A 9,055-nucleotide genomic window follows, 5' to 3' on the forward strand; every position below is an offset into this window, starting at 1 on the left:
CAAACTGTTGAGTACAGCCATGCTGATGTCTGATTATCCTTCATTTTTCAGTTTGGGCACCATCTCCTCCAAGGAACTCTCTCTGATCCAGCTTGAGCCAAGGGCCATTCCTCAGGACTTTCATAATATCAAATCCAAACAGCCAGCATATTATAGATGCGCAATGAATTGGTTGACACTATATTAGATGAACTACATCTAATTAATTAAAACTTACTAGATGAGGGTGCCTGGGTGGCTCAGTGGATTAAGCTTCTGCCTTCGGCTCAGGTCACTGTCTCAGGTCCTGTGATCGAGTCCCGCATCGGGCTCTCTGCTTGTCAGGGAGCCTGCTTCCCCCTGCCTGCCTTTCTGCCTACTTGAGATCTCTCTCTCTGTCAAATAAATAAATAAAATCTTTTAAAATTTTTTAAAAAAATAAAACATACGAAGTGATATCTTGAAATCCTTTCCATTATTATGACACTGCAGCAGGAATTTTTCTTTTGGATATATATATATATATATATATATATATATATATATATATATATGGCTTATTCCTTTATTTGAGAGAGAGAAAGAGAGAGAGCATATACCAGCGAAGAGAGGTGCACAGGGAGAGGGAGAGGGAGGGGGAAGAATCTCAAGCAAACTCCACGCTGGACACAGAACCCAATGTGGGGCTCAATCTCACCCTGAGATCATGACCTGAGTCAAAACCAAGAGTGTGACGCCTAACTGACTGAGCCACCCAGACATCCCATTTGGTCATTCTATTTTTTAATATCAGTATAATTAACACAAGTGTTATTTCACTTCAGATATATAATATAGTGATTCAACCATTCTATACATTAGCCAGTGATCATTACAGTAAGTGCACTCTGAATCCCCTTCCCCTCTTTCACCCATCCCCCAACCACCTCCCCTCTGGTAACCACCAGTGTTGTTCTCTATAGTTAAGAATCTCTTTCTCGATTTGTCTTTGTGTGTTTGTTTTGTTTCTTAAATTCCACCTATGAGTGAATTCATACGGTATTTTCTTTCTCTAGCTGGTTTTTTTCACTTACCATTGTACTGTCTAGATCCATCCATGTTGTCACAAATGGCAAGAACTCATTCCTTCTTATGGCCAAGTAGTATTCTGTTGGATCTATATACCTCATTTTCTTTATCTATTCATCTATTGATGGACACTTGGGTTGCTTCCCTATCTTGACTATTATAAATAATGCTGCAATAAACATAGAGGTGCATATATCTTTTCAAATCAATGTTTTTGTATTCTTTGGGTAAACACCCAGCAGTGGAATTACTGGATCACATGGTAGTTCTATTTTTAATTTTTGAGGAACCTACAGCAATGGCTGCTGGGGTTTGCATTCCCACCTACCATGCACCTGCTGCCGGCCACAAAAGCCCAAAAGTAAGATTCTACTCTCCAGGCTCTAGGTGGGGTTTGGACCGTGGCTTCCAGATAAAGCCCCAGCCATTGTTCCTCTTCATTCATCATCCACTCCTCAGTAACATCTGAATTTAAAAATACTGTGTTTAAAATAGCATGCGATTCTTGTTATTTGTTTTGTGATCTTGTTATAATTGTGTGATAAATCTATTGGCTTTAATACACTGGAATATTTACATACATACAGTAGCCACTGATTATTTGGATCATTTTTAAAAATAAAATAAGGGGGCCTGAGTGGCCGCGTTGGTTAAGCATCTGACTCCTGGTTTTAGCTCAGGTCATGATCTCAGGGTCCTGGGGTTGAGCTCCGATTCAGGCTGCACACTCAGGGCAGAGCCTGCTTGAGATTCTCCCCTCCCTCTCTCGCTTGGGTGCATGCTGCTCTCTCTCTCAAATAATAAATAAATCTTTAACAGACCAAAAAAAAAAAAAAAATAGAACACCACCTAAATCTCTCATCATACCCAAACCAGCATACATTGTATAATCTCAGAAGTTCAGCTGCACCAAGTCACTGCCCTCTTCAAAGACCTTTAGTGCCTCCAGGTTCAAGGACAGATGTTTGGCTTGGCTCCTAGGGAGTCCTCTGCTCTTCGCACCTCCTTCTCTGCCTTATCTCCTGCCACACCCTCCATGACCTTTGTTCCATCCACTCTTCTCTTTTTACTGTCTCCTGAGCACACCTTCCCGAGCCTGTTCCTGGCCCCCTGCTCTAAGAACGGACCCCTCCCTGCCCCTTATTATCTAGATGTGATTCACGTTCCAAAGTCCAGGTCAATGGCACTCTCCTGTGAATGTTTCAACATCAAAGAAGTGATCTCTCCCTGATCTGAGATTCTACCACATTTATTTCTGCCATTCTTCATTCAGGATGGTTTTATGGATATGTCGTCTTTTCCCACTAAGTTACAAGTTTCTTGAAAGCAAGATGATACAGTAACATTTGCCCTATCTAAAGGCATTGTTTTTAGCCTAGTGTGTGTGTCTGGGGAAAGGTGATTTTGCTAAAATTTAATTTTGATTTGTTAGGTACTAAACAAAAGCTATGTCTTAAGTAGTATACAAATGGTTTACTATGACATTTCCTTTGAATTACTCCAGTAATTCCCTATATCCATGCGGTTCACTGCTTATCTTTTGAATTCTTTTTGGGCAGGTTGGGTTTGTAATGTACCTACTCTGTGCACAGTACTGGAAATAGGAGTTCAGTTAGAACAACTGGTGTTCAAATCACTAGAAGGCCATGTGGACATGGTATCAGTTTGGATCAAAGCTGAGGAAGATGGGACACCTGGGTGGCTCAGTCAGTTAAGCCGCTGCTTTCAGCTCAGGTCATGATCCCAGGGTCTTGGAATCGAGTCCCACATCAGGCTCTTTGCTCGGCAGGGAGCCTGCTTCTCTCTCTGCCTCTGCCTGCTTGTACTCTCTCTCTCGCTCTCTGAAAAATAAATAATGATAAATAAAATCTTTTTTAAAATGTGCATTTCTTTAGTCAACCTTAAAACAACAACAACAAACCCTGAGGAAGAGATCCTGAGTCTCCTGGACCCTTGGATGTGGTAGGTTTGCTCTGAGAAGAGGCAGAGAAGTGGGCATTCTCTTTTCTCTTGTTGCTTTTTACCCATCTACACTATGTTGACTAGTGTGTGATTCTCCGCTCCATGACCCTCTCTGACCTTCTACACTGTGCTGAATTTTTGCCCTGCTGCTAAGTCTGCACCTTCTTTTCCCTGGACGCTTTAGCTATGTTTTCCTTCAGTTCCGTTTAGTAAACATACATTGAGCACCTACTGCATGCAAGGAAGGATGGAAACCACTGGTTCCCTGATTTATCAGTGTATGTTATATATTTTTATAACACATATTTATCTATAACTATATGCACATTTATGAAAGTGTATTTTCTTAAGCAGGGTAGAGTAACATAATATAAGAGGGTTAAGTTCAAAAGTAAATACATTAGGTGAAAATCCAATAAAAGCACAATTACCCTCAGGAAATCCTTAAATAGTCTATGAAAGCGTGAGGTACATGGTAGAAAGGAAGTGAGGGCCACCTGAAGACGGCCAAGTTGGGCATGAAACATCCCAGACTCACTAAGGGGCTTCTTTTTTTTTTTTTTTTTTTTAAGATTTTATTTATTTGACAGAGAGAGATCACAAGTAGGCAGAGAGGCAGGCAGAGAGAGAGAGAGGAGGAAGCAGGCTCCCTGCCGAGCAGAGAGCCCGATGTGGGACTCGATCCCAGGACCCTGAGATCATGACCTGAGCCGAAGGCAGCGGCTTAACCCACTGAGCCACCCAGGCGCCCACTAAGGGGCTTCTTGAGAGTAAGGGGGACTCAATGTGCATTTGTGAAACTGCGTCTGGGTGTGTACGTGTGTGCTGGCCTGTGATTCCAGGGAAGACAAAATTATAAAGAGGTACGCAGTAAGGACTACAATCTCTTTCTCTCTTCTGATTTTGAATTGCTCTCCGAGGCGTTGGGTCTGCGAGTTTGATCCGGAATGTCCTGGTTCTAAGCTGCCACCTTGTGGCTGTTCTGTGTCTGTGCATCCGCCGGCCTTCGCCAGCGCGCGCAATTGGATGCGGTGCCTCCTACCTCCTGCCTTTTGTCACTACAGCGAAATCCACCTGGCATTTAGGAGCAGTGTGTTACTTATGTGACAGATAAAAAGTAGAACAAAAAGCATGGAGGACATGGGGAGTTAGAGAGAAGGGGGTTGGGGTAAATTGGAAGGGGAGGTGAATCATGAGAGACTATGGACTCTGAAAAACAATCTGAGGGGTTTGAAGTGGGGGGGGGGAGGTCGGGGTACCAGGTGGTGCGTATTAGAGAGGGCACGGATTGCATGGAGCACTAGGTATGGTGAAAAAATAATGATACGGTTATGCTGAAAATAAATAAATGGGGAAAAAAGTGCATGAGAATAAAAGTTACTAAAAGAAAAAAAAAAAAGTAGAAATATGTGCCTCCTTCCCCCCAGAGCTGCCAGTTTTCCTGTCACAGAATCATGAGCGTGTGTTACAATACTTTTATATCCTTCAGGACCACAGCTTGCCCATGACTTAGGAGTCTACACATAAGTATCATTGTCCTTATTCCCAGCTGCCCTGTTATCTTTCTTCTATAATAGTGGCATCCCACAAGCAATGACAACTTCCTTTCCCAGGCGTTGGCTGAGCGCCTCTGAGCTGCAGCCTTGCGCTCCCAGCCTTGTGAAGAGACACTCTGGGCAGGGGGACAGTCGCGGGAATGCAATCCCCTACACCCGGGGGCTGGGGAAGAGTCCTGGACTCTCTCTAAAGGGGTCAGTGATGTCTTCATAGAAGAATCTAGGCTGAGGGTAAGCCAGGAGGTCACGGAGGTGGGGAGAGGTTAGGCAGTCCAGGCCGAGGGAAGGAAGAGCAGCCACAGCCCATGTCTGGGACTTCAGTCCCAGAGTTTTGACTCTTGAGTGCCCGAGTAGCGCTCCAGAATCTTGCCTGTCACAAGCTGGTTTAAACTTCTTAGGGGAACTGCCCCTCCTGTCTATTTTCTAACGAAATCTTACACTGAACCATAGCAGATCCTGAGATACATACAGTTTGACCAACCAACTGCATTACCCAGTGCTTGTTTTCTCTTTCCTTAATATAATTTTCCCGTTGCAAAATGATTGGGTGTCAAGCAACAACCACCCACCCCCTGAAACTGGCCTGGAGACCGGCTGAGACTAATGTCTGCAGGAAGTGGCTGCAAAATGCGCTTCTGGTACTTAGTAGGGGAGGGTAAAAGAGAGAAGAGAAAGGTCTCGCTCTCTCTTTGACCCGTCGTAGATGCCCACAACTTGGCTCAGGGAAGGAGCACCCTTTCTGGGCACCAACCCAGAAAGCCTTGGAGACTATAAGGAGGCCGCACATTGTAGCAAGTATTGCCTATATAGTCAGGAATTAATATTCCACGGAAATAGAAATACGGTTCAACTGTATGAAAGTGTTGAGAGATTCGTGCATTATAAATCCATGCAGTGTCGTTGCTGGATTAGCCGCAGTGGGTATTTCATCGGCCATAAAAATCTGCCATCGTCATGTGGGGAGGTCTGAGAAACCTTTTGAAGTTTGCAAAGAGTTTGCAATGCTGGAAAGGACTGGAAGAACTAGTGTAAATCTTTACCCTGTTTTCTTCTCCCTCCCCCAAATATTTATTTGAGAGAGAGTGAGAGAGAGCATGATAGGGGGGAGAAGGTCAGAGGGAGAAGCAGACTCCCCAAGGAGCTGCAGTTTGATGCGGACTCGATCCCAGGACTCCAGGATCATGACCTGAGCCAAAGGCAGTTGCTTAACCAACTGAGCCACCCTGTTTTGAACTGATTTCAACTGAATCTCTTCTCTGGGTCATAATCAAACCCTGCGAGTTTGCACCTTTTCCCCCGAAAAGCTTATCACAGTTGCAGTGCGGGATTTGTGTCAGTATTTAATGTCTCTCTCTCACCTGCTGCTCTAAAATGTCAGAGGGGCAGGACTGTGTCTTTCTGCTCCCAACTGTCTGCCAGCGTGCAGGACACATCCTGGCCTATATGAGTCTGCCAGCGTGCAGGACACATCCTGGCCTATATGAGTCGCTCATTAAATATAAATTGTTCACTAAACAAGTAAGTGCAATAAGTTTTAAAGTCCTGAGTCTTGGTCCTGGGAGATAATTATAAAGAAGGTACGTAAAAATATATCATTTTAGGGCCTTGGTGGTTGCTAAGTCCTTGGAGGGGAGACCCAGAGTTGTAGAAGAAAGAGAATATGGACTAAATGGAGTAAGTGTCTTCCCCTAGACAATGAAACTCAAGGGACATTAATCTTTTGTGGACAGCCAGTGTGTTGGAAAGAGCACTGGATTAAGAACTAGGGACAAGGTTCTAGTCCTTGCTTTACCTACTGTCAAGCTGGAATATAATCCTGGACTGTCACCCAAACTCATCTACCATGACTCAGATTCCTCATCTGTGAAGTGGGAATGATATTTGCCCTATGTGCACCATCGTTGTGAACCTCAAGCAAGACAGTGGGCCCCAAAGTACATTAAAATTCTAAGTATTTAATAAGCACAGGGGTGGTATTTTTAAACTTTTTCTTTTTTTTCATTTTATATTTCATTTTTTATTTTCAGTATTCCAAAATTCATTGTTTATGCACCACACCCATGTGGTGTTCCATGCACTACCTGCCTTCCATAATGCCCACCACCAGGCTCACCCAACCCCCACCCGCCTCCCCTCCAAAACCCTCAGTTTGTTTCTGAGTCCACAGTCTCTCGTGGTTTGTCTTCCCCTCCGGTTTTTTTTTTTTTTTTTTAAGATTTTATTTATTTATTTGACAGAGAGAGACCACAAGCAGGCAGAGAGGCAGACAGAGAGGAGGAAGCAGGCTCCCTGCTGAACAGAGAGTCCGATGTGGGACTCGATCCCAGGACCCTGAGATCATGACCTGAGCCGAAGGCAGCGGCTTAACTCACTGAGCCACCCAGGCGCCCCCCCCTCCGATTTTTTTAAAACTGTTTTTCTTTCATGATTCTCCTCTTCACCATCTCCTAATACATAACTTATTCTTTATCTTTCCTTTTCCAAGGTTTAACTTCAGGGTTTTTCTCAAGTCTCTTCATAAAATGCTTTCTATAGTTTTTCTGGATACCATCTTTTTTTAAAAAATCTTATTTGCATTTATTTTATGCAAGATTTATTCCCCGGCTGGAAGTTTTTGGTTCTTCAGTTTCTTCTGGGATAACTTTTTTCTTCTGTGCAACCTCCTCTTCTGGTTTAGGAACAATCCGCTCTTTTCAGGAAGGAGCAACTCAGTGTGGTAGGGAGGGCTCATGTGTGGGTTCATCCGGCCACAAGCCCTGTAAGTTCAACACCACACCTTGGGGGCTTTGTTTACCTGAATGTGCTCAATGACCAGAGAATCTTCATCTAACCCTTTTAAGTGCAGCATTACTCTCTGCATTTTTAAGCCTGTGCAGTAACAATTCAGCCCTCTTGTGGGGCCCCTGACCCTGTGTGTCCTGCCCCTCTGTTTGGCCTGGGGTGCACCTGTCAGCTCCACCACTACAGCAATGGCGTGGCACGGATTGTTTCTGCTAAGTGACATCCTTCAGATACTTGGTGGCTTTTCAGATATGCATACCCTGGATGGCCTTGGCAGCTTTACGTGTGTTCTTAGAGTGGCCCTAAAGATTTGAACCTCTCGCTTGCATGATTTCGCAGGGTTTTCTGAGTCAAGTGAACAGCAGACCATTTTCAGAGATTACCTCAGGGAAGAGCTGGATATTGTCTATTACATTTTTATTGATCGTGCATCTTAATCATTATCTAAAATGCATGCAAGGGGTGCCTGGGTGGCTCAGTGGGTTGAAGCCTCTGCCTTCAGCTCAGGTCATGATCCCAGGGTCCTGGGATTGAGCCCCACATGGGGCTCTCTGCTCAGCAGGGAGCCTGCTTCCCCTCCCCCCCACCTGCCTCTCTGCCTACTTGTGATCTGTCAAATGAATAAATAAAATCTTTAAAAAAATAAATAAAATAAAATGAATCCAATTTCTTAAAGTCTCCATCCATCTCAACATCTGAGTCCCTCAACAAAGGGAGAGCACATCCATTTCTCTCTACTGTCACGAAAGAGTTCAACAAACACGTATTCACTGCCCACACCATGTGTTAGGTGTTGGCAATGCCACGTGAGGATCATAATCAAAAATTTCAGTCTAGTTTGATGCAGTGTTTGAAGATGTACTTATTTGAGAGAGTGAGAGCACGAGCACGAGCACGTGCACATGAGTGGGGGGACAGGCAGAAAATTTTAAGCAGACTCCACATGGAGCCTGACACAGGGCTCAATCTTACGACTCTGAGATCAGAGCCTGAGCTGAAACCAGGAGTCAGATGCTTAACCAACTGCACTACCCAGCCGTCCCCAGTGCAGTGATTCTTAACCCTGGCAGTATATTAGAATCATGTGGGCCTTCCCCCAAACCAAATAAATCAAAATTTCTAGAGATGGCACCTGGAATGCTTGTTTATGCGAAGTTTTTCAGGTGATCTTATGGAGCAGGCAGTGTTAAAAAACAACTGGTCTAGTTGGGAAGGAGACTGAATACAAATTAATTGTGATGTTTTGTTAGGGGTACAAACAGATTAATTACAAATTAATCTCTAATCCAGACCTCTGATACAGTAACTTAGAAGTTAGGGTCAGCAATCTGTGTTTTAACAAGACCTCTAGGTGATTCCTATGCACCCCAAATTGTAAGAACCACTGGAGTAAACCTGGGCATGAGGAGGAGAGAGCTAGCATGAGCTCAAGATGCCTGCAAGAAAACCAGGAGTGCTGAGCAGGTATCGGGAGACATGGGTCTGGTGCTCAGAGGAGAGGGGCGGATGAAAATTCGAGACTGGTTAACAAAGATGGTACCTGAAACCTGTACAAATGTGATCACTGACGTACAAAAATGAGATGCTTGATTAGGGATTAAGTCTGTAGTGAGAGAAGGGACAGGACTGAGCCTTTCCTGAATAAAATAAGTACTATCTCTGAGACTGCCGTCCAGGACATAAGGGACGTTTCAACACGAAGGTTCTCA

At 44.2% G+C, this 9,055-nt stretch overlaps 1 pseudogene across 1 annotated transcript; it reads right to left on the bottom strand.

The window, feature by feature from the left end:
• Nucleotides 1-6,962: 6,962 nt before the first annotated feature.
• LOC309848175 (large ribosomal subunit protein uL22 pseudogene) lies at nt 6,963-7,914 on the bottom strand (annotated as a pseudogene). The gene has a single exon. The product of its transcript is annotated as a large ribosomal subunit protein uL22 pseudogene (transcript).
• Between the last annotated feature and the right edge of the window lie 1,141 nt (nt 7,915-9,055).

Source organism: Mustela nivalis (genome assembly GCF_964662115.1).
Source record: "Mustela nivalis genome assembly, chromosome: 14".
Taxonomy (NCBI): domain Eukaryota; kingdom Metazoa; phylum Chordata; class Mammalia; order Carnivora; family Mustelidae; genus Mustela; species Mustela nivalis.